This window comes from Parambassis ranga, chromosome 4 (assembly GCF_900634625.1).
Source record: "Parambassis ranga chromosome 4, fParRan2.1, whole genome shotgun sequence".
Taxonomy (NCBI): domain Eukaryota; kingdom Metazoa; phylum Chordata; class Actinopteri; family Ambassidae; genus Parambassis; species Parambassis ranga.
The window spans coordinates 23,427,105-23,446,134 of record NC_041025.1 but is presented as its reverse complement, the minus strand read 5'-3'; positions in this window follow the sequence as shown (position 1 = coordinate 23,446,134).

The window sequence follows — 19,030 nt, the reverse complement described above, 5'->3', positions numbered from 1 at the left end:
AAAAATATCAGACACACCAACAACGATATGCACAATGCCTGATGGCAGGGCAATTAAAGAGGAATGTGTTCATAAGAAGGAAGTTAAAGATTTTATAAATATAAACTTTTTAACAAACATGTAGCTTTTTTTGTAGAAAATACGTTTGATGTTTTATTCCTGGTTTTCTTATATTTACTTTGGAAAATTTAAACAATCCTAAAAGTGGAAGATTTTTTTTTGTTTGTGCCATCAGCGTCCTGCAGTTCCCTCTGCAGCCTCTAGGGGCTGGTTCTAAAGTGAGCAAATCCTCACAGACCTCCATGTTATATCTGTGGATGCTCTCATTCATCCAGGTCATAGTCTTTTCCAAAAGTTTAAATCAAGAACAACTGGACTCAAGCCCCTAGAGGCTGCAGAGGGAACTGCAGTTTTGATACGTCTGTGTGAGCTTCATGTCTCAGAGGACGCTGCTTGGCAACAAACAAAATAAAAAAAAACCTGTATCTTTTACTTTTAGGATTGTTTAAATTCTCTTTAAATATAATTATGTAATAACTTTTTAACATCTAATTATTGTGTTGTTGCAGCCATGACATCACACACACACACACACACACACACAATTGTTGTAAAAATCTAATAAACTTCGTGAATGGTCCATGTTGGTGGAGGTATGTGCTCTCTGGGCTGTTTGGTATTAGGGTTTTCTCTGAGTGTGTGTGTGTGCAGCCAGGTGTTGTATAAACAGTGTGTGTGTGTGTGTGGGAGAGAGAGAGGGAGGACGAGAGACAGCCAGTGTGGGTGTAGGTGTGGTGCGGCCGGCTCATTTCACAGCTGTATAGGGATTAGGTGGTGGAGTGCGGTGGGGTAAGCTGTCTCTTTTATCTCATTCAAACATGTTGCTAATTCAGCAGAGAGCGGCTGCCGCGGGAGCCTGTGCCACTAAGCGCTGTATCATTCTCCCCGCCGTGAATAAACTGCTAGTCCTAATCCCCAATCAGCCGCCGTGACACGGATTATCACCCGCGACAAGCACAGGCGACCCGGCAGAGGAGGAGAGGAGAGGAGAGGAGGGAGAGGAGGGAGAGGTTAGGAGGGAGAGGAGAGGAGAGGAGGGAGAGGTTAGGAGGGAAGAGGAGAGGAGAGGAGATGGAAGGGAGAGGTTAGGAGGGAGAGGAGAGGAGAGGAGAGGAGGAAGAGGAGGGAGAGGAGGGAGAGGAGGGAGAGGAGGGAGAGGAGGGAGAGGAGAGGAGAGGAGAGGAGAGGAAGGAGGGAGAGGAGAGGAGAGGAGAGGAGAAGAGGAGGGAGAGGAGGGAGAGGAGGGAGGGAGGGAGAGGTTAGGAGGGAGAGGAGAGGAGAGGAGAGGGAGAAGAGGGAGGGGAGAGGAGGGAGAGGAGAGGAGAGGAGAGGAGAGGGGGACAGAAAGGGAAAAGAGAGGAGGGGAGGGGAGGGTGAGTATAAAGAGGGGGGAGAGAGGTGAAGCAGAGGAGAGAAAGGAAGAAAGACAGAAATTGGAAAGGAGGAGAAGGGGATAAAAAGGACGGGGTGAGAAGATGGAGGAAAAGGAGATGAAAGGAGAGAGGAGAGGGTGAGGGAAACAAGATGAAAGAGAAGAGATACGTCTAAGGACAGGAGGAGGTCAAGGAGGCAGGACAGGGAGAGGAGAGGAATGAAAGAAGAATAAGAGGACAACCAGGGAGAGGAAGGTGCGCGATGGTGATGAGGCAAGAGGGGAAAAGGAGGAGATGGAAGGAGGGAGGAGGATTAAAACAGAGGTGAGGAGAGGACTGAGGGAAGAAAGGAAAGGAAAGGAGGAAGACTAAAAGTCAGAAAGAGGATGAAAAGCGAAGAGAGGGAAACAAAGCAAGTAAAAAATAACCCCGAGAGGAGGAGGAGGAGGAGTTAGTGGTGGAGTCACTGTCACATGACATAGACACTTAAAATACAGATTTTATATTGAAAACGTACACTGAGCCATTTGACCTCACACGTTGTCAAAGCACAAGTTCGGACACAGTAGTAGTAGAAGGAGGAGGTAAGAAAGAGAATGAGAGGAAGGAAAGGAGTCAAGGAAGAAAAGGAAAGGTGAGAAGAAGTGAAGAAATGAGGCTGAAGGAGGTGAAAGGAAGGATGGAGGAGGTAAAAAAGAGGGGATGGAAGAAGAAGAAGAAGAAGAAATATGAGGAGAGGACACGAGGTGAGGAGAGAGGAAGTCAGCTCCTCAGTCGCCTGAACGCCTCCTGATGCATCGCCATGGTTTCAGTTTGTGTGTTTGTTGCTGTGTGTGTGTGCAGCTGTAGATTGAATCCGGCCCACAGGGCTACAGTACGTACATGAGGGACAGCGAAGGCTCAAACAAGACCCCGGAGAGCAGGAGGCCCCTCTTCACATCTGCTAACAGCTCTGCTGCGCCGCCTCTCGCGCTCCGTGTGTTTACTCCTGCACTAATTGAGATCTAATTGCTGTAACAGGGCGTAAAGCCGAGCTCAAGCCACCACCGGGGAAATATCGCTAACAGCCCGCTCCTCCCGCAGGGGATTGTGGGTAGTAGAGATGTCACAACCACTTGATCTCAAAACAGAAGCTGTGAAAACAAACTTTCAATAAAGGGCCGCAGCAGGGACCACGGGTTCCCGGAGAGCCGCACAGGAAGTGGTCTGCAGATCCGCTCGGGTTCATGGACTTAACGTCCTGTGACCTCCCTCCGCCTCCTCACAAACTTTTTTTTTTTTTTTTTACGTCTTAATAAAGCAGAGCAGGTCTTGAAATAAGCCGAGCTAAGTGCTTCTGTTTGCCTCGGAGGCGGATGTTGCCTGGGAGGAGAGGCGATCATCGATGGCATGAAAAAGAGATGAGGTATTGATATAGTTATGAAACCAATGTTTCAAAACATGCCACATCATCAGCACAGCAAGATTAGATATTAAATATACATCTTCCTCTCACAGTGATTATAGAATTACAACTCAGAGAGAGAGCGAGAAGCAGCAACAACCCATTATTGGTCTTTATGAAGAGCCTCCCTCCGCCTCACAGACTGTTTGTGTAGGCGGCTACATACAGCTGGTTCTCAACAGGGCCTCTGCAGGCCCAGGTCCACATTAATGTTCACATCAGAGTCCATAAAAAAAACACACACCGAACAAATACACCGAGCGGCGGCCATGTTTGAAAACGTGACATTGTTGATGTGACATCAGAGCATGAAGACTTATCTGAGCGATCCGGCTCGATAAAGATGAAGCTCATAGATTACTGGTGTCACCACGTGGATCCGGATCTTCTGGTTCAGGTTCTGGTTCAGGTGCGCTTTCACATTAAAGTGAAAACAGAGTGAGGGACGGAGAAATACAGAACTATCATCATGATATAAACACACACCATCTTTTGATGCCTGCAGGTCACCTAGGGGGCGCTCATGAGAGAGCAACACCAACACTGCTGATAAAACTTCAGCAGCGTGAAGTCCTGTGAGCCAATGAAGTTCTTACATTTATAGACTGATTAATAATAAATAATTACAAACTCCTTTGTCAATGAGTCCCTCTTTCTGACCTCTGACCCCTCACTAGGCTTTGAAATGAATCTGCAGCTAACCTGTATGTGTATGTTCAAAACTCCAATAATGATGCTTCACCATGCTAACGATCATGCGTCCTGCCCTCCGCCTCATGATTGATCTATAAAACCAACCAATTACCACCGTCCAAGCAGATAAATCAACCAATCACATGCATGGATGTCTTTAATCACACATTAGACTAATGCAGATCTCTGACTGCTGACACACACACACACACACACACACACACACACCACACACACACACACAGATACACATACACACACACACAGACACACACACACACACACAGACAGACACACACAGGCGCACACACACACAGAGACACACACACACACAGATACACACACACACACAGACACACAGATACACACACACACACACACAGACACACACAGACAGACACACACAGATACACACACACACACAGACAGACACCACAGAGACAGACAGACAACACCAGAGACACAGGCGCACACACACGCACACACAGACACACACACAGATACACACACACAGATACACACACACTCACACACAGACACACACAGACAGACACACACAGACACAGGCGCGCGCACACACACACACACACACACACAGACACACACAGACACACACACACACACACACAGACACACACAGACACACACACACCGCCCCCTCAGTGTGTTAACTTCTAATTTACTGTGTTTTTGAAGAGGAGGAGACACTGAATGAACATCCTGAGGAGGAGCCGGCCTCCCTCACAGCAGGAGCTCAGAGCCCCCCCGCAGCCCCGACAAACGTTCAGACTAAACGCCTGTCACCGTGATACACACTCCACCATCACAGTGTCGTGTGTGCAGATGAGTCTTTGTGTGTGTGTGTGTGTGTAGGTCAGCTATGCATTAAAATCTGAGCTAATATCCATCACTGAGCCACTGAGGTCCATGTGTACTTTTAGCCTCCAGACAGTTTTTCCTCTGCTGTCATGAAGGGTGAGTATTTAACTTTTAGGCCTGTGCCTGTGTTCTGATTGGTGGGTTAAAACGTTGCGGCTGCCAGGGCAGAAACAAGAGCAGATGAGAGAGGCTGAGCAGCAAAGCAGCCGTGAAAAATCCCCTCTCCATCCTCCTCCGTCTGCAAGCAGAGCCCTATGAAATGGAATCATCTGTCCTTTCTCCCCCCTCTTGTCTCACCCCTTCCTCTGTCTCACCCCTTCCTCCTCTCATCCTCTGGTCAGTCCCTTCTGCTCAGACTGGCCTCTCACTGTGGAGCACAGCTTCCCTCTTCCTCTCTGGTTGCTCTCCAGATGCTCCTCAGTGACGGTCGCTCTCATTTTCATGAAGCGACAATGTTCTGCAGGAAGAGGGAGGTAAACAGGTAAGTCACAGAGAGAGGAGAGCGGGAGCGGCAGAGAGATGGAGAGACAAAGGGTAAGACGAAGAGAGAGCGAGGAAAAGTTAGTGGTCAGCATCACCGCGGGCATCATAAATCAGATTTCCCACAATCCCCTGCGGAGGGGCCCTTCGCTCGGCCTTGTGCGGACACGCTCAGCGGGGCGCGGGAGCATCGATTGGCGTCGCCATGCCGATGCTGACTGTGCTTGGGTTCGGAGGGTGAGAGGTGCGAAGGGGGTGAGGTGGGGTGGGGTGTTAGGTGTGTGTGTGTTGTGTGTGTGTGTGTGAAGAAATCTGCTTCAGCATCAAACTAAAACAGCAAACCTAACCCAGGGAAAACGAGGGTTTGAGCAGAGAATGTGCAGACGCGGGGGTAATTTCCTCCCCCATCAGCACGCCCTCACTCACGTCCACACTCGCCTCCTTCCTCCTCTTCTTTCTTCTTCTTCCCCGCTCATCACAATCTTCTGCCCACATCGCTCGGGGGGCAAACTAGAGCTCCCTGCTGCTGCAGGGTTTGTGTTGAGAGGCCGACATCCAGCTCACACAGCCGGAGGGCAGCTGTCGACTCAAAGAGCGAACCCCGAGGAGGAGCTGACATCAACCAACATGTCGGCTTTATCTGTTAGCATGTTTGAACAGAGTTTACGTTTATTACTGGAGGGAGGCTGAAGAAACAAGACGCTTTTGCAGCTTCCCTACGGCAGTATAAAGACAGATGCTCCTCGTGGAAAAACTGAGGCCAACGTACCAACATACACCGACCTTTGGAAGGAAAATTTGCGGTCTTTCCATCGCCAGGCCGTCATTACATCTAAAACCACACCTAAAACCCCCTCACAAGATGTTGATGCACAGACACGGGTTTGTGTGTTTCATCACACAATTCACACAAGAATCTACTACAACATACATCAAGCCGCCCTTCCAAGATTATCTCCACCTCAGAGTCAAATGTGACGAGAAAACAGTGAAAATGAGCTGAATATGTTGTTGTTGGTTGGACCAGTGTAGCCAGGCAGGGCGGCCCAAGCCTTTATGGGGCCCTAAGCAAAGTTTCATACCACCACCTCAGCATCAGATGCTTCATCATCCTATAGGCTGCACTGTGTGTGTAACATACCTACTATTATTACCATCTCGTTTGTATTAATCCTGTTATATATATATAAAATATATATATTTTATCATGGACTATTGGTGCTCCTGGGGGCCCTAAGCGAACCGCATATGCCTTGGGCCGGCCCTGTAGCTAGGTACACAGTGACAGTTACAGTGAGGTAAGAGTCCCTCCTTTGGGTTTTTGTCCTGGGAAATGTGTCCCCAGTCTTTGTCCGTCCGTTAATCTAACCAAGACAATAACAATTCTTTATGTTGTGCACAGTCTGCTCATACATGCAGTTAAACTGGTTCTTTCTGTCAAGGACTTGGTGGCGCTGAGTGAAGAAAGTAGGATTAAAACTTTCAGAACTCGACATGATCGGCCTGCGTTCAGAGCAAGAAGCACGAGATGTGTTCAGAAAATCCCAATCCTAATCCCAATTCTGCTTCACAGAATTAAAAAAACGAAATATTTAAAGCAAATGAAACCTGCACATAAAAGCAGGTGCAGGGATGCATGTGCTGCCAGAACCAAGCAGCCGCCCGGGCCTTTCCCATCCCTGCCTCTATCTCTCCATCCCTCCTTCCCTCTTTCTCTTTCATAAATTTCATTAACAGAGAAATCCCATTAGCTCCCTCTCTGGCCCTGCCTCTCAGGGTTAACAACTTTGCTTAGCCATGTAAATTCAGAGCTTAGTCAGAGCCGATTCTCCACACAGCCGCCACCGGATGCACGCTGTCCTCGCCACATTAAACTCTATCTGTGCAAGCGTCCATGTGAGCGGCGGTGAAGGGTGCTGTGTAAAACCTCTTCCAGCAGATAATCTGGATGCATGTGTGTTTGTGTATCTCCATATCATATACATACTGTACATATTCTGGGGTGCAGGGGGATGGACACTTATCTCCCGTGGGCAGGACCGAGGCGGCTCACCGCTGGCCCTGCTCAGCCCTCCTCCTCCTCCTCTTCCTCCTCCTCCTCCTCCTCTCTGAGGGTTTAACACACAAAACCCAAGAAGATTTACTCCACACTGGCCCACCGTCGGCTCTCTGGCGCCCAAACAAAGTGAAGCAGCTTAAAGTGATATTTCACTTCTGGGGAGGCTCTTCAGTCTCTCTGTTATAACACAGGTATGTCCGAGGCAAAGCTTCTCCAGCTCACGAGTCTGAAAACAGAAACACACACATCATGATGAGTTTTAAAAGTTTGAATCCCGCTTTATTTCATCTTCATTCCTTCAACAACAACACCGAGAACTGGTGTGATCGAGTCACACCTGCCTGTTTTATAAAGCAATATCCTCTCTTCTGCTGTCTTATTGGTTACCATGGTGATGAGTCCAGCCCCCAAACACGTCGCCTCTCCTGGGTTTTAAAGTCCCGTGTGTGAACAGAGCCTCCACTATCCGCCTTTCTGTTGACCCCGGTCCCCTGCTGCTAATAAGAAACAGCAACAAAGCCTCCTCAGCTGTGGAGCATCAGGCGCTGCCTGACGTCTGATCTTCACACAGGACTAAAACTCGTATGAACCACAACAGCTGACCAGACGTCCTCCGTCCTGTGTGCCCGTCTCTGCTCAGCCCGCTGCATTAAGCTCATAGATGTCGGGCTCCAGGGAGGAGGATTAACCCATGAACAAGGAAACCTGTCAATAACGTTTGAGGGTCAGAGGGTCAACCTGTGAGCTCCATTATGGAGCACATCTCTGGGGTAACGCGGCGCTCTGATCCACTTCCTGCCTCAGGTGATCAGATGCGAGCGGCGGCCAGCTGTGACTCCGGGCTGACCCTGCCCACCGCTCGCTCTCAGGTGCTTTTTTCACTCTATTTTTGGAGCGAGCTGCTCAATGCATTCCTGATTGATTGTGATTGTGATCAATGGCTGGCGGTGGCTGGACTCCTGTCCCAATACCAGATCTATAGTGTCTCTCTCTCGCCCCGTCTGTGGCTGCAGCCTGCGCTGCTTCCTTTCCTGTCTGGGACCAAAGGAGTTTCATCAATGGAGGTCTGCTCTGTCTACACACTGCAGCCACTTCCTGACCCAGTCAATGTCCTGTCTGTCTCCTGTCACACACACACACACACACCACACACACATTAATGATCCAGTGGTGGAAGGTTGCTCTAAAGAACCTGGCCCACTGCCTTTGAATCATCCTCATCCCTCCATCATGCAGTTTGTTCAGCTTCTTTCTCTTCGGTAATGTCACACATTCACAGAACGACACAGCCCCAAACCTCAGGCAGGTTAGGGGAGGTGGTCACACACCGGGGATTTTTACACAGCACTCCAGGGTTCACGCCCCTCGGCACTCTTTGCTTTAAAACACCACAAACTGTAGCAGATTTCATTCTGATGCACTTTTTGTTAAATTAGTGTAACTTCTCTTTACAATCCGATAGCAACCAATTAGTTCGGCAGTTTCTCATTAAACAAAGAATATGAATCATCTGAAGCTATAAAACATAAAACATCAGCCAATCCTCCGGGGTGGACCCTGTAGGAGTATTGGCTGGTTGTCACTCTCTTCCTGCTCTGTGCACCAGAGAGGTACGTGCATGATGGCCGAAGTCACAGGTGATGTGCGTCCATGTGATTGGAGGCGTGGCTTCAGGGTGTGTGTTTACTTTCCAAATCTGTCTGACTCTCACTGAGTTTTCAGAATGTCCTACCCTACCTTTAAGTTTTGTTTTCGGTCGGGTTAGTCATTATAAACTACTGGTTCAGACACACATTCCTAAGAGTAAACACATTTACGAGGAAAATCACACTAGTGTGCGAACAGACACACAACATGATAATCGTAAAGTAGTAACATGCAGTGTTTGTCCACTTTTAGCTGCGTCTGTGATGAGTTTTTGTCATATCTCACATGAACGCTGCAGATTTAAAGATGTTTTTGTGATATTAGACAAACACAACAGACAGAACTGGAATCCTCTTTGATGGAACTAACAAAAAATAACACACACACACACACAGGCAGTGGTGGAGGGGAGGGGGTTCGTTCACACACACTGTGAAAGAGCTTTGGACATCCCTAGGATGAGGCAGGACTGTCCAAAATCCGTCCTGACGGCGTCGCAGCTCTCTCTGTGGATCAGGCCTGGATGAGGGGCCGGCTGCAAAAGAGGGGGGGGGGGGATTCAGGCCAGCGACCGGCCGGCAGAGCGCCGCCGTCAGTCCGATGTGCTGAAAGTCCTCAAAACGGCTTCTGGAGGATCAAGAAGACCACTCAGCCCGGCTTAGAGGGAGGCACAGATTTGAGAGGAGACGTCATGTGAGACAGTCAGATGTCCACGCCGAGGCCTCGGCCTGCCGCTCAGAGCTTCAGGAGCAAAACAACCTATTTACAGAAGATGAGCGACATGACACACAAACAAAACAAACACACAAACACACAAACAGCTGATCCATTCTGCTGGTATTTATAACAGGGACATCGATTTATATTGACCTGCTGTCTGTTTTCACATTTACAGATATCACACTACACACACACACAGAGCGAACCCAGCTCTGATTAAATACTCTATTACTATCAAAGAGGCTGTGATAAACACACACACACACGTCAGTGAAATGCAGATCAGTACCACTCAAACTGTGTGTAGTGACAATAGCCTTAAGTGGACCTGTGTGAGACAGCAGGGCCATGAATAAGTGATGCCAATAAAATCACAGCGCATGGAGAGCATCAGGGACACACACACACAATCTGTTACTCACAAACCAATTATTCTGAGCAGTGTGGGTTGACTGTATATTTGTGTGTATTTGTTTATTTTTAACCACTTTCTGCAGCAGCTGTCCTCGTGGCTGTTATATTGAAGAGTACAGATATGAAGGGTTAATATTTAAACAATAACTCTAGCTTTAGAACACAGAATATAAATGAGTTTGTTGTGTTCTCGCTGTAAAACAAATGATTCTTGTGTTGTATGTTTCACTATTGAACCTCAGAGGACAGCACGCGCTGGAAATCCCTGCAGCTTGACCTCTGACCTCTCTCAGTGCTCCAGAGGGTTGACAGAAGAAATGGGAGGAGGAGGAGGAGGAGGGGGGGGAGGGGGAGGGGGGGGGGGGGGAGGGAGGCGGGGCAGGTGGGTGAGAGAGAGAGAGGGGAGAGAAGAGGGAGTTTAATTTTTCAACAGGACTGTCAAGGACACACAGAGGTCCAGCTCAGCTCCACTCACCTGAAAGAATGTGTGTGGAGAGCAGAGGAGTGTTAGTGTTCATGTCTGTGTCCAACCAGAGGAGGACACACACACACACACACACACACACACACACACAACACACACTCCTCCCTGGACAGCTGTTAGCAGTGTTTCACATGTGTGGAGGAGCTCCCAGCAGAGACGGCAGGGAGAAGATTGGAGGGTCTGCCACTAACATCAGAGCTCAGCTCAGTGAACAATTCATATCAGAGCCACAGCACACAGTGTGTGTGTGGTGTGTGTGTGTGGGTGTGGTGTGTGTGTGTGAGGCTCGGGGGCAGCACAGGGGCACTTAAGCGATACATGTTGAGGGAGAGGAAAAACATGTTATTGTACATGTGTGGTGTGTTTACTGTGAAGGGAGGAGAAGAAACATTCATTCTACATCCAACGCAATCATCCTGCAAGTCTGCTCATCCATCCATCCAACCATCCATCCATCCATCCATCATCCATCCACTCTCATCCATCCATCCATCCACCATCCATCCATCCATCCATCCATCCATCCACCATCCATCTCCATCCATCCATCCATCATCCCCATCCATTCACCCATCCATCCATCCATATGTACATTCATCCATCCATCCATACATATGTACATTCATCCTTCAAACTATTCATGCTTTCAGCCATCCATCCATTTCCTCCACCACCTATCCATGCTATCAACCCATCATCTATACACACACCCATTATTCATGTCCTTCATCTATTCATCCACCCACTATGCCACCCTGGTATCCCTCTCTGCATCTATCCATCCACACAACTATCTATTCACCCGCTAGTCTGTTCATCCATCCATTCCATCCATCTATCTGCCATTGATCACATAAAGTATATCTATCTGTCCATCCATCTATCTGATCAATCATCCATCAGTCAGTCTGTGTTTCTCACTTCCACATCTGGATGTTTCTCCACCCGGCAGACTCTCAGTGATAACTTCACTGTGTTGTCGACACAGTGAAAGAATGTAAAACAAGTTTTTCAGGGAGGCCGAGTGAGAGCAACATTTCCCCACATGCAGCCCCGTCAGATTAGATTAGGATTAGACTGAAGCAAACAGGATGTCATTCTCTGTTAATCTCCCCTAAACTCAGTTTAGCTCTACCACAGTTGACAGCTGAGGCCCATTTGGTCTGAGAGACGGCTGGTCGCTGCTGCCATTATCAACCTCTGCTCTCCACACACACGCACACACACTCACACACACACACACTCAGTTCACAGAGTTGGGAAGGCCTGGAAGGAACATACCAAAGCTGGCAGCCACCTGAGAGAGTTGATCCACACAAGTGCCTCCGTCAGCAACTTCCTCAGAGCTTTTTAGCCACTTTCCTCTAATTCAGCTCCTCGTCACGGGTTCACAGTGTTCCGCTCCAGACACGTTTCGGGTTTGACGTCCCGAGGTCTGAGCTGGAAAGTTACGCATGAGTCTCTCCAGGTGCGAGGAGGGAGGAGGAGGAGGAGGAGGAGGAGAGGAAGAGGAGGGAGCAGAGCGGAGCGGCCTTATTTCTCCCAACCCCCCCACCCCTCACCCCTCACCTCCACATCACTCCATACTGCCACCTCTTCTCCATCCATTCCCTCCATGTCTGGTCCATCAGTGCCCGATGACAGGGAGGTCCACACTGATTGACAGGTGGCTCATCAGGGGGGACATGTTCAGCCTATTGAAATCTACTTATTATCAATTATTCAGACACACACCTCTCCCTCTCTCTCAGTCCTGCAGCAGTGTGGTAGGTGGAGGCTGATGGAGTCACTCAGCGGCTGCTCGCCTGCAGACAAACACAGGTTCACCACAACATCACAACCTCATGATGCTGAACGTGAAACAGGCAGTCCAAACATGTTCTCAATGCAAAGGTCTAAAATAACGACCAACAACAGCGACTCACCCTCCAAACGTCCCCGCCGCAGCACCGCTGACGGCCGTGGCAGCAGGTATCAGGTTGGTCTGAGGTCACGGAGGTCTGTAAGAACACTCAGAGGTCCTCAGAATATTCACTGAAAGAGAGAGTAAACAGAACGATGGTGAGAGGCCAAAGGTTACCGTGGATACTTTCTGTTTCTGACGTTTTAGGAAATTGGATGTGGTCCTCCGCAGTGGACCGTCCCAGCTGCCACTGAGTGAGAGGCGGGGCACAGAATGGACAGGCCGCCAGTCCATCACAGGCCCAACACACAGCAGCACACCACCACCCACACCAACAACAATGTAGAGTCTCCAATGAACCCCAAAAGCAGAGAAAACCAACCCAGGCACATTTCCTCCAGCCAACGTGTGTGTGTGTTTATAACATCTTCTTCTGTGGTGTTACTGCACCTGATATTAAACACAAAAGAAACGGGCTGACAGTTCTGACCTCAGTACTCAGTGAACAGGAGCAGCTGCAGAGAAATGAAACACGTCCAGCAGATCAGCACTGATCTCCTGCCTACATCCCAGCGGGCTAATAAAGGATTTGTGCTGAATGAAGGACATGTGCTCTTCCTTCAACACTTCTTGTTTTCCAAGGTGAGCTGAGAATCTCTCCTCCTCCTCTAACTCTTTCTCCTCCTCCTCCTCCTCCTCCTCCTTTATTTCCTCCCTCTTAGCTTCCTATTAACCCTTCCAAACCCACCCCAGTCCGCCCAAATCCGGGCTCAGGAGGAGACAGGCCGAAATGAATGAGGGGGCCGAGGGAGGGTCAGCTGAAAGGCATGATGGGACTTATCATGGAGCACATATGGGAATTGTGGGGGATTTGAGCGGGAGCGTGGCGGACACAGGAATGGATCAGCCTGTGACATCATTAACCACAGGGAGCTTCCATCCGCTTGGATTTCTGGGATTTCTGTAAGCCCGGCGCTGAAGGCCGATTGGTCGAGGGGGCGGGGGGAGTGGGTTCTGGCAAGATTGAGAGCTGCAGGCGTGTGATTGGCCGAAATAAAAAAAAAAATAAGAAAGTAAAAAAGCAGCAGAGACTATTTTTTCTTCCATGTCACTGAAAATGAATCCTCACACACACACAGACGCTGCGGTTGGAGTTTGTCTCCGTCAGCAGGTCGGGCCTGCTTGATGGTCGGACTTTGTCGAGGTGTTGTTTTTTCTCCCTTCGTTAGACTCTGCGTTAATTACTAATCTCACGGTCCAGCGCAGGACACTTGTGCTAACGTTAACTCTCTCGCACTAATGAGGGGGAACCAGACAAACATAGGGGATTTACAGCACAACACGTGAACACTATTTCACTGTCTCACACACACCACACACAAACAACCAGGAGACGGAAGATTCTGGAGAGAGCAGGAAGCAGGAGTAACACATGATTACTCAACAAAGCACAACTTTCCTTCATCTTAATATCTCTGGATCCTTCTACAGATACATGTTACTGTGAGGTCAACAACAAACTCACACACTGACACACAAACACACATGCTCCGTGTCCACGCACAACTAAAGCAGCAGAATGCTAAAATGCCAAACCAGCAGAACTGTCCACAGCACGCCAGATGCAGCAGCTCACACACACACACACACACACACTGTACTTCTATATGTAAGACGACCCTCTGATGGTTTCTAAAAATTGTTATAAATAAAGATGTAAATGTCCATACAATGTTTTTTTTTTTAATTTCGAATCTTACATTTACATTTGTGTTTATACTGTACTTAATGTAACTATATATTGGCTGAAATATAAATAAACACAACACTGAGTTTGTCCCCCCCCCTCCTCTCTCTCTCTGTCCTGTCTACCTCCTCTTGTCCTCCTTTACCCTGTGGACCATCAGCAGGAGGGTCCCCTTTTATGAACCGGGTCAAACCAGGTTACAAATGGTGGCTGGTGACAAAAGAAGAAGACTTTAAACTTTTAGTTCCACAAAAACATCACAAAACAGGACGCAAAAGCTAATGGAGAAATCTCATTGGTTCTTTCAAACACCTGCTGAGAAGAGGAGCTGCTTTGTTTATCGCTGGATGACATTTAAAAAGTGAAGGATGCGGGAAACAAGACAGACTTCCTGTCAGTCAGATTTTGGGCTGGTCACCTTTGTTCAAGGTCAAATGAAGGTCAACAAAGTCATAAAAGGAGCGGCTTCCATCATCTCAGAGCATCTTTGTGCTTGTCTTTGCAAAAAAAAAACTCATCTAAAAATCTAACAACTTTCTAAAAACGCCCTTGACTCCAAAAAAATGTCCCCACGTCCCCCTCAAGTTGGTCCTCACAAACACACAAACACCACCATCGCCATCCTGCCTCACTGCGCCGCCCTCTCAGGGACGCCACAATTAATGACCCTACTGATGACCGCATCAGTGCTGGTGGGGCAGGTGGCGTCCTCTGAGAGTGTGTGTGTGATGACCGTGTGTGCTGTGTGTGGAAGAGCTGAGGGAGGCACCTCAGGGCCTGTGTGATGTCACACACTGTGTGTGTTAGCTTCCTCTTGTGTGTATTGTCCGTGTGTTACCCAGCAGGTGACGGGTGTGTATCGACGGGCGTGTGTGTGTGTGTATTTGCTGAGGTGTGTGCGGACGTCCTGTACGTGTGTGTCGGAGGCAGACGCAGCATTTTAAAGCTCGTGCTTCAGCACAAAGGGAGCTGTGCTAGCTAACCATCAGCGCTTTAGCAGCCGGCTCTGGGGGGGGCGGGGGGGTGTTGAACAGCCTCAACCCCTCCTGTCCCGCCCGGGAGCCCCATCACACACACACACACACACCTCCCTGTGGCCTGGGTGATGAAGGAGAAGCTGTCAATAAGAAAACAGGCCACGCAGAGGTTCAAACAAACTGCTGTTAGAGACACAAACTAACAAGCCTCAGGCCAAGGCCTCCCCTCTTCTCTGTTCTTCTTCTTCTGTGGTCTTCAACGTCGGCTTTTTAGTCGCTCAAAGACTCCTTTCATCATGAACGTGACAGATTCCGCCCTCTTCAGCACTCTGTGCGTTTGATTACACCTGTTTATGTGCTGCTGATGTTGTTTGCTCAGCCACTGTGTGTGTGCGTGTGTGTGTGTGTGTGTGCTTAAACCAAGCTGCTGACACCAGGTCTGTCCAGTTCAGATACGCCGCTCTGAGGGCGTTGCTGAACTTCTTCAAAGTTTACACTGACATAAGTGCTCACATTTACACTCTGGGTCGGACACAGCAGGTGTGTGTGTTTTAGCTGCAGGCCGACTCTGGATTCCTGCACTCACACACATGCACACACGCAGGGAAACAAGGTTAAGGCTGGCGAGCTAGGAAAGAATTTCCTATCTGATGATACTGCATCTCACCTCGTGACTCATCATCCGTCTCCTGTGATGATCTGGTCTCGGGGAAGGACGATACAGTTCTGCCTCTGCCCCCCTGTTCAAAACTGAGGCCACAACATGTCACTTTAATACAAACATATTGTATTTATGAAAAAAATCATTTGTACAAAGATCAGTGTGATAAAACCTACTTAACAAGCCATAAACCATCTCAGAGGAGATTTAGTTACTATTTTTAGTAACATGGAGGAGGTGGAGTTTATGTTCTATACTGCAGCCAGCCACCAGGGGGCGATCAGACATTTTAGCCTTACTTTTAGGGAGAGCGGTCATCCGTCTTTATCTCTGATTCCAGGTGTTTTTCACCCATTCATATCCAAAACATGCGTCTCTTTTTTTTCAAATATTTTCATTAATCAGACATGGGTGAAACTGGACATCATGTCTAAAACTGCAGTTCCCCGAGTGTCCACTTGAGGCTGACAGACTGAAGCATGCTGTCAGCGTCCTTCCCTGCTTGGTGACTGAGGCTGTGAGCAGAATGTGCTGAGTGTCCGGTGCAGCATGTTGTCATGCAGGTGTGTGTGTGTGTGTGTGTGTGTGTCCGTGTCCTGTGACCTTACTGCTGCACATGATTACCTTTTATGAGGTCTAATGAATGCTTATGCATTCTCTGACCAGCTCTGATTAATATTGATGAGATCCTGGGATTGCTGACGAGCACCCTTCCTAGAAAGACTTGATCATGACCTGCACATGTTAACACACACGTGGGTCCAGGTGGAGCCTGTTTTCTATGATTTTACAAATCACACAGTTTATATAAAGGTTTAAGATGCGTAAATAAAAGAAATCAAATCCTACCTCTAACGCACTAAAGTCAAGTGATTCCTGTTTTGCTTCATCGACCTCTTGGTCTGGTTGTTGAGGTCCAGATGTGATCACTGTGGAACAAAACAGTACCAACAGGGACCAGGGTTAGGCAGACTGAGGCCTGAGGGTGTGAAGCCCCCCGAACACGAGTGTATTTGTGGACGTCACTGGTTAAACCTTCGACTCATTTACACACTGATCAAATGATTAATATGAGACTAAAGCCAGCTGAGAATCAGGCAGCAGATGTAGCAGTGCAGGGAGAGGAAAAGGTGGAGAGACGGACCACTCGCTGAATTATTCAGGCCTCCTTTTCCGCACCTGTCACTCCACCGTTAACCGTGGTAACCTCGGCCTCGGCTGATGTCTCCTGGAACTCTGTGTTTTGTGTTACAGTCGCAGACCTTCTGGTTTACAGATACGACGTGGATCCAGTCGTGAGCCGGCCTCCGTCCTGCTGCGTGACAGCGGCTGGACAGACAGGTGCCCTAATGGGACAGTCCATTTCTGTGCTCCATTTTCCTGAATTATTGAAGGGCGGGGCTAAATCCAGGTGTCTGAGCATGAGTGACGTGCTGATATCATTAATGCATTTCCTACTTCTGAACCAAGCACATTCATGGATTTCTTAATATTAAAAATGGAGCTAATGTAAAGTTCTTTCAGCTCCAGATGTTTCACTGCTCAGAGGCTTCACACGCTGATCAGTCCATGCATCCACCTGTCTTTTATTATCCACTTCTTCTTCCGCTTCGCTGCGCCTTCAGCTCGTGTTGGTCCCCGCTGACTCCGTACACTCACAGGACGACGGAGGTGTTTGTCTCCATGGACAGTGTACACATTGTTAACGGCACAACAGGCATCATGGGAACTGAACTCTTAATTGGAGAGGACGAGGACGACTGCTGCAGGAGAACAGGTGGTTAGAGAGAATAAAAGTAAAAACTCATTTACCTGCAGGAGGTATGACGGAGGTTTATGGAAAATGTTACCTGTGTGAACGATGAGCTCAGGCTGGAGTCCAGGATTTCTACTATGAGAAAGACTTCAGAAGGACTGGTTTCTTGCGGCACACAACAGTAACAGTAACATTTATTCTTAACACCTGTGACAGCATCAAGACCAACGAGAAAGAAAGTGGTTTAAAACCTGAGAAAAAGGATTGTTGAAGAGAGTCAATCAGAACCAGGCTGTCAGAGACAGGAAGAGAAACATGTGGAAGGTTCTGGAAAGAAAACTATTGAGAGATGAGTCTGAAGAGCCGAGAACAGCTGCAGAGACATAGTGAGGATTGAACCAGGTCTGGACCTGAAGAGTCAGAGAAGACCGTCACTAGAGTCCTGCACAGGAATGGGCTGCAGAGAAGACACCTCCAAACCAGACTGGAGTCTGCTAGAGACCACCTGGAGATAGAGCACACAGACTGAAGTCTGCTAGAGACTACCTGGAGGCAGAGCACACAGACTGGAAGTCATTTGTTCAGATGAAGCTGAACTAGAGCTCTGTGCTCACAGAGATGTTGTCTTCATGTGGAGACAGAAAGGAGAGGCTAGAACCCAAAGAACAGGCCTTCATACAGTCAGACATGGTGGTGGCAGGATGATGCTGTGAGGAGGACTCAGTCAGTCTGGGACTGTGGATCCTGTCAGGGTGGAAGAATCATGAAACAAGAAGTCTGTCTGAACATCTGAAAGAAACCCTGAAGCAGTCTGCGGTCAGACTGGGTCTGGGTCCTGGTTTTCTCTCCAACATGATGACAGATGAAGCAAACGTCCTCTTCTAGTGAAGAACTAGCTCCAGGAGAGCAAAGGGTTAATGACTGACCTGCACAAAGACCTGACTGAAATCTGACTGAAGGTCTGTGGAGTGGACTAAAGACCAGGGTCCATGCAGGAGACCATCAGTCTGGAGAAGCCTGAGAGACTCACCACAGAAGAAGAATGGACCAGGACTCCTCAGGAGACTCAGACTTTCTGAAGACTCCACCAACAGACTGCAGACTGTCATCACACACAGAGGACACACAGCTGACCGTCAGGTTTGTTTCTTCTTGTCCCTGGTTGCAGAAACAGGCAGACCTCCAGGTCCTATTAGAAACACACAGAGGGTGATCAGAGACCATAACCTGCAGATCAGCAATCAAGCATGATTACCTTCACATGGCACCGACCTGAGGAGCAGTTGGACCCCCCTCCCCTCCCCTCCCCCCTCTGGCTGCAGGTCCAGGTCAGACCGGCGTCCATGAATAAGTCATCCTGCACAGGCCTGTTTACAGGGATTAAATTTACATGAGCTTTATAAACTTTAAGGACGGACCTCTGATCTGGTTTTAGGTCAGATTTAGATTCTGTTTTCTGTCCCGTCATGTTGACCCTTAAAGTCCAAACTTCTCTGACGAGGCAGAACTGCAGCATGGGGTGGAGTTGAGTGTTTCTAGGTAGAGTTTGACTGCTCACATGTTCTGAATCTGATCAAGATTTATTCGCACTTCTACGTACTGGCTCACTTTCAGTTCTTGCATTCTGTTTAAGGGGAAGTCGTCGAAAGTGTTCACTCAAAACAGAAAGAGTAGTTCCTTTACAGCAGCTCTTAGAAAATGAGTTGTCAGTTTGTCCACTGCTGACCTCAGGA